Below are 6,000 nucleotides of genomic sequence, written 5' to 3' on the forward strand. Positions count from 1 at the left end.
TGGTAACCGGAAATGGTCACCCCTTCTTCCCTAGAAGCAGGTGCCTCCCTCCCCACATTCACCGCAACAACTGCCCTGTGCAGCTCTAACCTGGAATCGTGGTTGCAAAGAGGTGTACGCCAGGTGCCTTTCCACTGTCCAGCAGTCCCAGCTCCGCCATGCTTTGTTGTTCTCCGGGTCGCCTCTTATCAATAGTGACACTTAGGAGATAAAACAGAATTTGTTTCCCCTGATACAGAGAGAAAGCCAAATATTTTTCCTGGTGATAGAAACAAACAGAAATCATCTAAGGAAGTGATGATACTGGAACAGAAAATAAGAATTTGGGACAGAGTCAACAGGCATCCGACAGTGGCTCTCATCTGTGCTAGGAATCTTCGGGAACAAGAAGCAGCAGTTCATAAGCCTCTGCCCACAAGACTCTAAACAATGGGGAAACTTCTGTAGAAGATGTGCACAGAAATAGATGTCCTACAACAGAGAGGTCAAGCACAAGGCTGGAGAGGTCCCCAGGACAACAGGCTTCCACCTGCCAACATATACCGGGCACAATTATGCCAGGTACTTTGGAAACATTTCCCTTTCACAACATGAGCTTACCAGAATAACTATGGTGTTGCTTTCTTTTCTGAGCTGAAGCAGAGCAAAGATCAACTAGAGGAAATGTTCAGCACAGACAAAAACTAGCCTGTGTTACAAGAGAACACCTTTATGACCCTCCAGGTTCTGGAAGAAGAAAAGCCTGCATCTTACGATGACCAAAGACAGACAGACTTTTATTTTATGGTAGTGCAGGTTTCATGATTCTGAAGATTTCGTTTTTTTCCTCTCAAAATCTAGGACAGAACAAAGAATGGGATTATTGTTATCAGTCTAAAAAGCTTGGGACATGGTGCATTTCTTTTTAAGCCTGTATCATAAATGTTCTGTACTGTAATGGTTTTCACAGACTGAGAGCTTTCAGTCCTCTTCAGATCTCTTAGCAGCACTGTATTGGTACTTGGAAAGGCATGTGAAGGGGAGGCAGTTTTACCAGAGAAAAACACCATGAGAAGAAGCGATATGCCACCACTAACTCCAACAAAAATAGAAAGCAAAACAAAACACTGGCCGGAATTTTATGAGGAGGGGGTTGGAATCTAGTGGTGCTGGGAAGGAATAGCGTTCTGCTGTGCTAATATGTTCTCGTGAAAATTAGTGGGCCCTTGGGCGAGGAAGATACAATTCATCTCTTAGACAGCAGCAAGATCCAGGAGAGCTGCCCCATTAGGATGAGTCTTAGGAGCAAGCCCATGGTGGTAGGGGGCTCAGCTGCAGTGACCTGCAGGCTCTGTGGACTCCCCTGCTGTCCACGGAAGGCAAAGTGACAGTTGTTGTTACTGGATTTCATTAAAAACCATCTGTAAACTGAGGCTAACACCATCTGCCTCATGAGGCTATATTCAGGAGTCAGTGAGCTAGTATGTGTGAAGATGTTTACCACAGAGTCTGACATAGAACAAGCACTCAAAAACGATTTTATTTTTTGTATCTCAAAAAATAACATTAAGGAGCTTACAAGTTAGAAATGCTGGGCACTCGATAGGCATATTCCAGGTACTTTGTGGGGCTACCACCAAGTGAAATATGACTTACCCTTTTTCCCATGGAGCAACCAGGAGCCCTCAGGCCATGAATGGGGGACGCTCTCTACTCCTGTTACCTTAGAGCCAAGCCAGCTCCCATACTCTCCTTTCTTCTTTGCTGAGGGTCCCAAGGATGCTTTCTTCCCAATGGCGGCCACTGCTGGGCCTATCCATTGGGATTTTTGTCTCCAAAACAGGATTCTTTTCAGCTCTCACTTTCTTGCTCTCTCTGAAGATGAATATAAGCCCCTTCCACTTTAAGACTTTATCAGAGAGAAATAGACTTTATGAAATAAGAAGTAACAAAGTCCAGCCATAGTGGCACCTGGTCCTCTAGCATCCAAAACCTGGACAACAAATAGAAGCCCCAATGGGCTCCTGCTCTCCCTTCATGTCCAATGGATAATCATGCCCCTGCCCTCAATATCAAAGGGGGTGCTGGATTTAGTAGAATTTTCTTTGAGAAATGTCTTTTCATAAATGCACCTCCTCACCATTTTCGTGTTTGTTGTATAGCGACTTCAGAATTGTTCACCTACTTTACAAAATTTTATACATAACTGTAATTATAAAGGTATCCCTTAGGGCTTGAGTGGATTTAAAACATTTTAATGACTTTCAATGACACTGTTAGGTGAGTTGAGCTCACAGAGATTTAAAATTGAATGAAGTCTGGAGTATATATCACTGCAGGTGTGAACACATTCCCCACCAACTACCCAGGCAGATTAATGACCAAGGGGTTATTTCATTAAATTTTCAAGTAAAAAAAAAAAAAAATGTCCCTCAGGAATCTCTTCAAAGTTGCAATTAAATTGCACAATGATTTAAATTTTCTCTAATAAATTTCAACCTAATCCTGGGTCCCTGGGATTAATAAGAACATATAGAGATATATTACACTGTGAGTTCTGGAACCTCCTGAAGAACTGAAGAGACATTCTTAAAGAAACAAGGTGGGCATAGAGAGTAAAGAGGGTCCTGGGGGCTGGTCTAATGGTACCACTCTCTACAAGGGGCCAGGCAGTGCCAGGGTAAGGCACCATGTTCTCCGGTCCCAGCAAAATGGCAAAGAAGGAATGCCATAGCACTTCTGCTGAGATGGACATGGGGAAATGGAATCTGGGGATATAGGTATGACTCCCCTTGCTTTTCAAGAAGGCCCAGTTAGGAGCAGAAGTGATTCAAACATGATTCCAGATTTATTTCATTATCACCATCTACGGCTATCATTCTCCACAGTGCCTTTGGAGCCACAAGGAAAATGAGGAAGAGAAAATAAGCAAGGCAATCTGCACCACTCGATGGGGCTCCCTCTCTTCAGTCAATAACCAGGACATCCAGACCATGGATCTCCAATGGAGGAGGTCCCCCAGGAGATGTAGGGAGGAGAGGAATTGAGGGGGCTGGTTTAGTTTGCACCCTTGGCCCTCCCACCCATTTTAAGTGAGGGTGTCTTCCACTGTTTGTTTGTTTTTTTAATTAGATACGTATTACAGTGTAATTTTAAAGGTACAATTCAACGAGCTTTGACATATCATCTAACCACCACCACAATCAAGATGTAGAACATTTCTATCATCTCAGAAATTTCCCTCATGTTCCTTTGCACCTCGGCACCCACCACTGCCCCAGGCAACTGCTGATCCACCTTCTGTCACCATAGTTTCACCTTTTCTAAAATCTCATATAAATGGAATCATGTGGCATAAAGACTTTTTGCTTTGCTTTTAGAAGATGAATTACCTTGTGGGCTAACCTGTCCCTCCCTGGATCCCTGTTGCCCTTGGTAGTCGCTGGGGTTCTGGCAACTCCACCTGTGTGGCTGCAAAACCCATCCAGTCATGTTGACAGCCGACCATCTTGCAGGGTCAGTAATGGACCCTTACCGTGCCCCAGAAACTAGACAGGGGTCTTGCATATTCGTCAGAAGGAAGCAACTAGAAGAGTTTCTAGGACTATCACAGCATAACTTGGACATCTCTTCACTCTGCCTTTCAAAGGTCTCCCTTTTGAACCAGGTATGAGGAGAGAAAGAAGAGTCCTGACACAAGTAGCTCTCACTGGTGGGAAGAGGCACTGAAAGCCATGATAAGGTTTAGATTGTGGTGTGTGTGTAGTAGAGGAGGGGATAAAATCCCACCACACAAATTGGATTTATTTGTTTGTTTTCCCCCAAATCCCACATCAGCTTGACTTTTCTTCAAATAATGCACTTTTTAAAAGACTTATCCTGGGCCAAAAGAGTGGAAGGAAAATTCTTCCTTACAACTAAGTCTGTGAGGGGCTATTAGGGGCTGAGGAGAAGAGTGATGTCATCTGAACGAGAGTATTTCTTCAGACTCAGCCAGCGACAGGCCCCATACTCAGGACTCCTGGCTGGGTCCTCAAAAAAGAGCAAAACACCCCTGGGCTGAGATGGGTTCAACCTGGGGGCAGGGGGTGAGGAACTACACGAAGGCCTAAAAAGAAGGAGACAGAAGGGTCCCTTGATAAAATCAGATTGTTCAGACTCTTACAGATGCATCTTCTTCCAAAAAGGCATCAGTAAAGAAAGCCAGAAAGCAAGAGGTGTTTGTTTGTTTGTTTGTTTGTTTGAATCTTTCATAGGGAAGGGCATGAAAGTCAATGTTTCATGTCCATCCACTCTATGTCAGGTACCATGTTAGGTGCTTTAGATCCATGTTCTCATGAAAAAGAAAAAACAAATTATAAACTTTTTTTTCCAGCCTTTTTTGAGAAAGGAGAAGCTGACATGGGAATGAAAAGAAAAGGGATCTTTTAAAGAAAAGTTAACAGTAGAAGAGTAAGAAGAGAATGAAAAATGCTAGAGTTTATACATGTATAACGGTTTACAGATTATCAAGGCAAGTATGCTCTGATGCTCTGCTATGTGTTGGCCAAACTAATTCAGTAGGATCCACTGATGATAGAGTTTTTAGATCCAACTCGAGGAAGGTTGAGCTTTTTTCAGGGTTATTATAGAAAAAACAAAAACAATGTCCAAGAGTAGCCTAGCCAGTCATTCTTACTCAAAGAGAGAGGCATAAAAAGCCAAGCAAGTCAAGAAAAGAGAGATCTGAGAAGGCTGAGGGTCTTTACACATGTGAGGGAAAAGGCGTAAGAAGTTAGGACATTGGTTAATACTCATTTTTAATGGGAACAATAATTAATTGCAAAAGCTGGCATCCTTGTACATAACACACATAATCTCATTTTTGACAACCCACTGTGTAAAATATTTAGCTTCTTACTCTCACTGGAATGGATAAATAATGGCATGGTTATTTGTGGACAGGTCCAGAGGATACAGACCTTCTATAAAGGATTGGGAACTCCTGGGTTCTAAGTCATAAAACTTCCCTCTATATATAGCTTCCACCAGAAGAGAATATTTCTTCTTTGGCATCCTCTTAACCTGGCTCAGATTCCTGCCTGAAGTCAGATAGCATTTCAGGACAAGTAAGGCACCACAGACAAGACAGTGCTGAGCCCCATCCTGTTTCTATATCTGAATCATTGTTCGTGGAAGTGATGAGGTGGGGATTGTTTTTACCAGCTATTTCGACATGAAAGTAAATATGTTCCCATCCAGCCCAGCAGGTCATCCATTTGTTGGGTGCCCACCTGTCTCCAGCCATTGTTCTTTCTCATCATTTGTCTTCTAGAGCCCATCAGTCTCTGAGCGAGTCCATGAAACATCTCCGTCTTCATTCACCCTTAACACTTTTGTGCATGGCACATACATCAGATCCAAATGCAAAGTAGAATTACATTATCTTTGTCAGCCTAATGCCTTACACTGGTAGACAGGAACCTTAAATGACAAAGGATTTTTTTAATTACAAGGGATTTAGAGAAATCTCACCATGTGGTGGTACTTGTGCAATGGCTTCGGAAATGTCATTGTATCGCAAGGTAGCTACAATTTGTCTAAAATGAATATAGTCACCCCAGCTTTTTAAAAATTAGTGTTAGCATGATATAGCTTTCTCCATCTTTTTACTTCTTATGTATCTGAGTGTTTCAAAGTATAATGCATTGATAGAAAACCTGAGGTTTTAGTAAGGTCAATAATCAGGAGATGATTGCCGTTAAAAAGACAGTTTATTACTCACAGTTCCTAAGAGGAGGGGACACACCATGCCACAGGGAGCCACACGGGGAAGCATCAGGGTCAGTCAAGAGGCAGAGAGAGGGTAACTGTTGGCAAGAGTCTTTATTGAGCTTTCTTTAGGATGAAAACGGCAAGGAAGGACAAGCAGGCTTAGGATTGGTTAGTTTGCATAATTTCAGTGGGCTCCCGGGCATAGGGGCACCTGGATCTGGTAGTTAGAGCAAGGGGATAATGACTCAGTGTGGTTGGGAGCGTGGA

This window comes from Phoca vitulina, unplaced genomic scaffold, assembly GCF_004348235.1.
Source record: "Phoca vitulina isolate PV1807 unplaced genomic scaffold, GSC_HSeal_1.0 scaffold25, whole genome shotgun sequence".
Lineage (NCBI taxonomy): Eukaryota > Metazoa > Chordata > Mammalia > Carnivora > Phocidae > Phoca > Phoca vitulina.